This window comes from Ursus americanus, chromosome 3, assembly GCF_024610735.1.
Source record: "Ursus americanus isolate L20-20 chromosome 3, mUrsAme1.1.p, whole genome shotgun sequence".
In the NCBI taxonomy this organism is placed as follows: domain Eukaryota; kingdom Metazoa; phylum Chordata; class Mammalia; order Carnivora; family Ursidae; genus Ursus; species Ursus americanus.
Genome location: NC_142129.1, coordinates 66,613,744 through 66,623,204, shown reverse-complemented (window position 1 = coordinate 66,623,204; position 9,461 = coordinate 66,613,744).

Genomic DNA, 9,461 nt, shown 5'->3' with positions numbered 1-9,461 from the left:
AGGAAAAACCACTTGTGTCTGGTACTTGACTGAGACTGAAGCTATGTGAAAAAAGCAAAAACGATGTTTGTAACAAATAATTATTCAAAAATCATCTTTATGAACATTTGGGTTATGGGAAAACAAAACAAAGCAAAAACCAAACCAAACCAAACAAAAACCAAACAAAAACAACCCTCCCCCCTCCAAACCCTGTCTATTTAAGATACTGTTAGTCTACTTTGTCGTTGTAATGCTGAAACCATTCCTAACTGGTACAAATAAGAATGCTCACTATAGTCAAGGAACTGCTCAGTAAGATTGAGGAGTTTGGGAATACATGGCTACTGGCATGAAGTAGGATGGCACAAGACCTGGATTCTGATCCCGCCCTCTCAGCCTTCTAGCTATGTGAAATTGCAAGCCTGGTTTTGCAGGAACTTTGACTCCTGCATTTACAAGGTCAGAGTCAAAACACTCACCGCCTTCTTTTCTAGCAAAAAGAGGAAAATGAGCCAAGTTCTGGAGCTTTCCCTTCAAATGAGGTTTTCTAAAACTTTCTAGAGAGTCAGATGTTTTCATGGCTGTTGGTTGTTTCCTATAAATAAGGTTTAATTACGGTATCTTCCCAGTGGCATATTTTTGGTGAATATAGTGCTTTTCTTTCTCTTTGGGGGATGGAAAAAAAAAACCAAAACCTAAAGTTTTAATAAGATTTTTTTTAAAGCAACTGTCTTCTTTTTCAAGCTAAACAAAATTTTATGCTGAATTAAGACCAATTTCCTCATATTGTATTTTAAATAAAGAATTAAAAGCAAAGCCACATCTAGGTCCTGTGGGGAAAATAGAAACATTACAAGAGAAGTGCTTTTGTTTTACTTTGGTTTTTGGTTTTTTTTTCTAGAGAGAGAGAAAGCAGGGGAGGGGCAGAGAGAGAATCTTAAGCAGGGTCCATGCTCAACAGCCCGGAGCCCCACTCGGAGCTTGACCTCACAATCCTGAAATCATGACTTGATCAATAATGACCTTAGCAGAAACCAAGAGTCGGGTGCTTAAACAACTGCGCCACCCAGGCACCCCATAAGAGAAGTATTGAATTAGCATTTGTAGTATTTTAGGTCTGGTAGATGTTAGGTATGATTTGGTGAAGAAAACTTGTGGGCTTTGATAGTCCATGCATATCCACCAAATGGTTTTAATCCACCCAATCTATTAAAAAATTAGAACTTTTGACAGCAGTCCCTCTGTTCCTGGTCCATCTAACACCACCCCCATCCTTGCATTTGCTCCATGTCAGAAGCACCAGCATGATCTCGATGCCAAAGTTGCATTATGGTGGGTAGTGAGGTCCATAATGGTGGGTATGTGTCTCTTCAAAATGATGTTGAAGTCCTAACCCCCAATACCTGTGAGTGTTACCTTGTCTGGAAATAAGGTCTTTGTAGATGATCAAATTAAGATGAGGTCATTAGGGTGGGTCCTAACCCAATATGACTATGTCTGTATACAAAGGGGAACTGTGAATGCAGACAGGTGGAAGATAATGTGAAGACACGGGGAGAACACCATCTACCAACCAAGCAATTTCCAAGGCTGCCAGAAGCTAGGAGAGAGGTGTATAAAATTCTTGGGTTCCTCTTGAAACCATAGTTCAAAAAATTTATTTGTTCTTGCATTATCTTTAGTAGAGACAACTATGTGATAAGATAAATCTGTGCCTACTGGGGGAAAGAGTTTTGTTGGTCCCCAGGCTTCACTTAAAAACCATAGTCCTTCTGATCTTAAAGGTTTTGGCTTTCACTTTTTAGTATTTGTATTCTTAGGGAGGGCTTCCTCATCAATTTCTATACGTGAAGATATAAAACACCCAAATGGAAATGAATTTATTTTTTTGTTTTTTATTTTCTTTTTATTTTGTTTTTGGAAGTGGATTTTTAATACACCAAGTAAAACTAGTGTTACTAGTATGCATGTCGAGAGGAAAACTTCCCACAATAAAATTCCTAGATGGAAGTTAAAAGCCCTGCACACTGAGCTCCTCAGGTGAGAGGAGCATTGCAGTTCTTTAATGTTCCTTGTAAAAGGAAGGTACAAAGACATGGTGAAGCTATTTTGCTTGCCACGTCAGCATTCCTTTGAGAAGGAAGAGAGAAAATATACTGTTGGGAATTCTTCAATTTAGCTCTACAAAGACTTAAAAATGTTTTGACTTTCAAAGGCGCTTTTGCAGAGTTGTAAAACCGCCTGTCTCCTCTCCAGACTATTCTGTACACAAATGTAGTTCTAATTATTACAAAATACTGCTTTGATCATTCAGCCCCTTGGTCAAAATCGATTATGGCTTCTTCCTATGTGTCAACTCAAGTCTACACTTTTCAAGATCTTTGATAATTTGTACCCATCTTACCTATCCCAAATGTTATTTCACATTTCCCCATCATAAAATGTATTACCTTTATTTTACTGCCTTTCTCTCCCCCTGTCAGTTCCAACACATATAGGTTTACACACACAATATTTACGCACACACACACACACACACACACACACACACACACCCCGATCCCATATGCATTCTGGCCCCGGGACTTTTCCTTATGGTTTTCTTTTTTCTGCTGTCTGCTTATATCTTTTTTTCCTAGACAGAATCTAACTTCTTTAAAGCTCATTTCCTTCTAGAAAGTTCTGTTTCCTTCTAGGAAGGTCCCTTGATGATCAATACCTTCATATCCATCTACTTTCTTATCCCTGCTATTTATTTAGTATGAAACTCTGGTGCTTGGTTAAATACCATTTTATAGTGCTTTCTAATTTTTTAGTATAATTTCATATAATTTTTAAGCTTCCTTTCTATCTTTCACAGTTCTGGCACGTGATGGAGTATAACAAACAAAACAAACAAACCTTCCATTTCAACAGCCCCCTTTCCATCACTGTAGCATGCTGCAGCAAAGACTCAGTGCAGAGCACCCATATGTGAAGAACCACAGCTGTCAAAATGCCCACCAATCCCCCTCTCCTGGTGGAGGAAGGCCATCACTGGCAGCTACCATAGCCATCACCACTTATTTTATGTAGAAGGACTGTTGTCCTGGAAGCTGTGGATACTTACAAAAATGGCAACATCTTACTAAAGACAACGTAGAAGTACAAGGGCCATTATAAGGAATGTTCCGATGAGATAAGATTATTTAAGATGTGCACTTGAAAGCAAGGGTTCTCAAATTAAACGAACAGAATGAGATACCTATCTTAAATTCACATCCAGAAGCCTCCAAAAGTTTTCAAAATTCTATAATAGTTTCATTTTTAAAAGATTCATTGCAAAAGGCTAGTGAGAAAGACATACAAGGTACCTAAAAATAAGACTATAAGGTGGGGGTTTGCAGGCTGATGGAACGCCTCTTGCTGCCCTCTGATCTTCCTTCCTTGAGTGCCTCTCCGAATGGCCTTTCCATTCTGAAGAAACTATTAAACAGTTACCTCTTAAAATAAGACCACCTGAGGCTACGATCCTCTTCAGATATCTTTCACTCCCTGGTCCAAGGCCAAACTAGGGGCCTTAAAGAGTTTCTAAAACCGGGGATGATCCTCAAAAGTTTTTGTAAATAGATGAACTTCTGAGCTCAGTTGAAAGATGGAAATACAATTTTATGTTGTCGCTTCCTTCCCATATACAGACCGATTGGTTATTGATCCTACTCCCTTCCAGCTATTATCTTCTTACTTGTCTCATTTTATATCCCAAGAGCTTGGCTTAGCTTTCTGCCTGCCTGGGACATGCAGGTTGTGGATTCCTTTGACTCTCTTGGGCAGTGACTCTAGGTATTGTGAAGTTATCTTTTGTACACTCACTGTGGATGCCTGGGGTTGTTTAATACTGCTACATGTATTTATTGTACGAGCTGAAAACCGACAAGATACCTGAAAGGATTTAATAACTTTCTGATCAGAAATTTGTCCAAATCACAAGAGGATATTCAGAGCCTGATAGGAGTTTTTAGACCTTCTCCCCTAAGCTTAATGTACCCAGAGAGTATATCTTTCTTTCCTTTACTATGGTATTGACCTGGAAAGATAGTACCATTCATCTGTATTGCCCAGACCATTGGGAAGGGGGAGGTAGCTTTTCAGACTGCCATGATGCTGGAGACCCCCTGGTCTGTTTCCCTGTCTCTAGTTAACAACCTCAAACTTGGGGAATTTTATGTCCAGGCTCTGTGGGAAAAAAAAAGAGACAGAGAGAGAGAACATTAGGCAAAGGTAATGAGAATAAAATTGCTTACGTGGACTATAGATGCTTAAAAATTTCAGTGCCTCATGTCTGTCACTTTTCCAGTCCCAAGCCACAGTTTGAAACGGGCATTACCAGCAGGCATTCATGCTTCGGGTTTCCTTCTTTCGATGGGGCCCTACATCCCTGGTTAGGAGTAAGTGGAAATGAGGCTATGATCAAGAACCTCTCCTTAACTCTTGAAAATATTTCAGAGTCCCCTGCCAAAGCAATAGCTGCCCAAGAAAAGTCCTCAGACTCTTTGTAACCACACAACAGGGCTCTTGATAATAGCATAGCCCTTGACTATCTTTTAGGGGAGCAACAAGGTGTCTGTGCTCTGGCCAGTACCACCGGCTGTCCCTAGATTAACACTTTTGAGGAGCTAAAACTCAGCTTGCTCACTGAGCACGCTCCTTGGTTTAAATGGGTGACTCTTCCAATGGGGTCGTTCTTTAATTGGTTCGGGTCTTGGGGATCACGGCTCTGAAGTGCATTGCAAACATCGGGAATGGTTATCATAATAATCTCCCTTGTGCATTGTATTCTCTTAAAAGCTTTAAATGCATGTTTGCAGCTGCCAGCCATTAAGCAAATGATCTCCCTAAGACTGGGACTTCAAAAGAGGGACAAAGAGAATGGACTGACAAAAAATTGTGAGCCTGATGTTGTGGCCTGTGAATACCACAAAGCTTCAGTCTCCCTCCCCCTCCAATTTTTCTGTTTTCTATCAAATCCATTCTACACAATGTAGCTCCAAGCAATTTTAAAAACAATAACCTCTTAACTATAGGGAACAAACTGAAGGTTGCTGGAGGGAGGTGGGTGAGGGGATGGGATAATTGGGTGATGGGCATTAAGGAAGGTACTTGATGTAATGAGCCCTGGGTATTATATGCAAACGATGAATCACTAGAATCTACCCCAGAAACTAATACTACACTATATGTGAACTAACTTGAATTTAAATAAAATCTTTAAAGAAAAAAATAAAAACAACAACCAGAAATCATGCCACTATTTTTTTTTTTTTTAATGTAATCTCTACCCCCAGTGTGGGGCTCAGCCTCAAGATCAAGAGTTGCATGGTCTACCGACTGAGCCAGCCGGGCACTGGCCAGGTGTCCTGACTAACTGCCAGATCGTAAAAGAACAGTGCAAGGCTGACTAGACCTTTTATGGTTTGGTCTCTACTTACATCTCTCATTTCATTACCTCTACTCCAGATTTCAGGCACACAGACTGCTTTTCTTTCACTGGAATCACCTTCCCGTTATCTGCCTTCATCATTCCACTGGCTGCACCCCTTCACCCCACCACCAGCCCTGCCTTTTGTGTGACTAATTTCCTCTCCGTGCCTCAGACCAAATGTCACTCTTCACTGATGTCGCCCATGATCCGCTCCTCCTGCACTAAGCGTAGACTAGGTCTCATTTCCCCCTTCCACAGCCCTCTGAATGTCTCATTTGTGCTGGTCACTATCCTCACAGTTGTCAGGAAGTGAACATTTTTATGTTTCTGCATTGTTATGGTTTTGGGGGCTAATTTTTCTGGGGCCTGGGTTAAATGACTGCTCTTGAAACTTAAGATAGTAAGAGACTCGCTTCCCTGGAGGTTATCTGTTTATTTCAAGGGATGTTAAGATCTTGAGGCATGAAGACGGTCTGAGTGTGCTCTTGGAATGAGACCCTTGTGTGGAGTTCATTTCAGAGAAACGTGTCTTCTATCTTCCCTGGAAATGCTTATTTACATTCCAAAGGGTAAAAACCTGGGATGCTTCCTCTTCTTTCCTGAAGGAGAGTTTGTGTACTTTAGGGAGCAGAGTTTTCTCTCACAGCCTTATGAAGGGGGGGAGGGAGGCTGAATCCCTCTTCTACGAAACTCTCAGGTTCTTTTGGGTTTCTTGACTTGTAGAATAGACTCCAGGAAATATAATGTGACATCTGGCTCTCATTATATCAACCTTGGAAGGGAGAAATACTGGGGCTAGGGAACTGGTGCAGTTTTTTTGTTTGTTTTACTGTAAGTAAATACAAATAGGTTCTCTCTGCCCCAGAAATCTTGTCTCTAACTCTCAGGATAATGTAAGTAAATAAAGATATTAAAACATCAATATTTACAAATTGAACTTCTATGTTCACAAATGGACTATAAAGTCCTTGAGTGTAGAAATCCTTGAGATTCATTATGGTATTCCTAGTGCCTGACAGTATGTGGTGCTTAAGAAATCTTTGTTGATTGCTTGTTGAGTAAGTAAGTGAATTGCCTCAATGCCTGAAGAATGATTAAGTGTCATTCAGGAGACAGTGAGAGCTGGTCTAATAGACCAAACCTCGTGATGGCTCGGCAAGTAGGTAACGGCTTCTGGTCATATTGTCTGAAGAAATCCAGAGGCTTGCAGCTGGTCAGTAGGCTCAGTGCTGATGAGGTCAGTGATGGTGTCCCCTTACCTGATAGATTAGTTATGGGTTACTCATTCATAGCCTTAGACATCACTCTGACTTGTTGCTCTCCTGGGTACATTTCTTACAGAAGGGCTGTTTCCTCAGAGCAAAGGCTCTGGAGTATACACTGCCTTGAATCAAATCCTAGCTCTGTCTCTTGACAGGGGCAACTCACTGGACTTCTTTGTGGCTCAGTTTCTTATCTGTAGAATAGGCAATATAATAACATCACCAGTGTTGTGAGGGCAAAAGTGTCCATTTATGCATGGGAGCTAATAATATAATGGTTGTTGTGAGGGAGAAAATGAATTAATTAATGTAAAATCCTTAGAAAGATACCTGCCACCTAATAAGTTCTACAGATTTTTTTTTTTTTTGCCTATGTAATATTCAATTTAGAAAGGGTTCAGAGAGAAGAAAAAAGTACAGTGAATATGAAAAAAAATTTTTGGCCAGTGAGAAATATAGTTTAAAAAGTCAGGTCAATGGGGAAGGTATGTGCTATGGTGAGCACTGTGAATTGTGTAAGACTGATGAATCACAGACCTGTACCCCTGAAACAAGTAATACATTATATGTTAATTTAAAAATAAAATAAAATAAAAAATCAAGTCAAGGTTATAACCTATAGATTCTTTGGTTAAGAAATCATTTCTTCATGAGAGACTATGGACTCTGGGAAACAAACTGAGGGCTTCAGAGGGGAGTGGGGTGGGGGATTGGGATAGGCGGGTGATGGGTATTATGGAGGGCACATATTGCATGGAGCACTGGGTGTTATACACAAACAATGAAGCATGGAACACTACATCAAAAATGAAGGGTGTACTGTATGGTGACTAACATAATAAAAAAAAAAAAAGAAATAATTTCTTCAGGTTCAGTGGCAAGTTTTCTCCCTAAAATACTTGCCCTCAAATAAGTGAAATCCTACCTGGGACTATCTGGATTGTGTAAAAATAAGAATCACATCTGACTCTATACAGAAGGCAGGACGTGTTTTTTAGTTACAAAGAACTACTGTCAAACATTCTAAGAAAAAAAAAAAAAAAGCAGGAAAACATTCTCTACTTTCCAGCAAGCCAGAGAACTGTTTTCAAAGACTTTTTAAAAAACTGTGTTTAGTGCTTGTTTTTATTATCATTTGGAGGTCTGCTTTCACAAGATGAAATACAATATTTAGAAGGGGAAAGAGGCTGCCTCGGGAACATCTGAAGCCTGATTGTTACTTTAATGGCTTAAGTCTCTTTTTATCCGTTCGACAAACAATTACTGAGAGTGTGCTTTGGGCAAAGTGCAGCATTAAGCCATCTATATGTTTATTGATAATGTGTAGCCAGCCGGCTTCTCCTCGGTATTCAGGGGAGAGGCAGCCTTGTGCAGTGCTCGCAAAGGGACCTTAAAGAGTTAATAGACCTCATTAGGTAACACATGGCACCACCATCCACCCAGTTTTTGGTTGGACAGCATTACTAAAGAGGTCAAGGTCTTTGTTTGATCCCTGCCTGAAGAGGTTTCAGTCTTGCTCAGCAGTTTTGGGTCACAAACCATACTTTGACCTAACAATCTAACCCCGAGGTCATAATCAGGCAATAGGGTGTATTAGAGCAAACATGTTACTATCCTTGATATTGTGTGTTCACACTATATGACTTTGTATCGGAAAGACAGTACTTTATTTTTATGGCTATCAACTCATTTGTAAAGAAATAGGTAGAGAGAATTGCCTAAGAACATGGTATAAGGCTTTTATTTTTGTTTTCGTTTTTTAATTTTATTTACAGTTCACAAATTTATAATTTCAAACAAATGCTGTTATCCTTAAAAATGAGTTTAAAAGAAAAAGACTTAAGTTAAGGGCAACTCTACCAGCTATTAAAGTATATTTTTGGACTAGAAATACATTAAAGGCATAGTTTTAATGGAGTTGATTTAAAAAAAAAAAAAACCTCAAGACTTTTTGTTATTTGTCTTAGATATTAAAACATCGTTTTACATTTATGGAAAACAGTATGCTAATAAATAATTCCTAGCTATATTGCATTATTTGACAACCAGTCCCAAGTTATTTTCATTACATTAAATGGTAGCAGTAAACACGAAAATGATGTCTCATAATGCATTGATAAACTTTATCATTTTCTTGCTGAATTTATCACTAAGACAGCTCACATCATTTTCACATCATTTAGTAGATTCAACATGTTTTCAAGGCTACTGACATTTCTGTTGGTTTTGAGTGGCTTTTAATGTTTATTTGCACTTGGGTAGGAACTGAAAAATCTCATTAAAAGACAGTTGCCCATTTCCGTTAAGGGGCCATAAAATATGGATGGTAATATTTTTTCATCTGAGTCCAAGGTGAACAAGAAGAAAGAATATTCATAGATCTGAAACACCGACCCTTTTGCTCCAGAAATTTCCTTAGTAGTAGTAACTTTTTCCTGTTATTTCATTTCTTTTGAAATATGTGATAATTTCCAGTGGGCAAAGACCACCAACAGAGAGTGACATTAAACAAAGATCAGTTGCAATTTTACTTGCTTGGAGAAGTATTCTAGAGTTTCTGCAGTGTTGTAAAACTTCTTGAATACCATTTAAAGCTTTTGATAAGATTTGATGTACATTTTTTTTTTAACACGAGTTCCAATCTCTCCTTAAATGCAGAGAGGCTGTTCTATAGGCAGAAATTGATTTGTGTGTTTATTCATCTATTTGTCCAGGGAATGTTTATGGACTACCTAAGTAACTGTGGTGTAAGATAA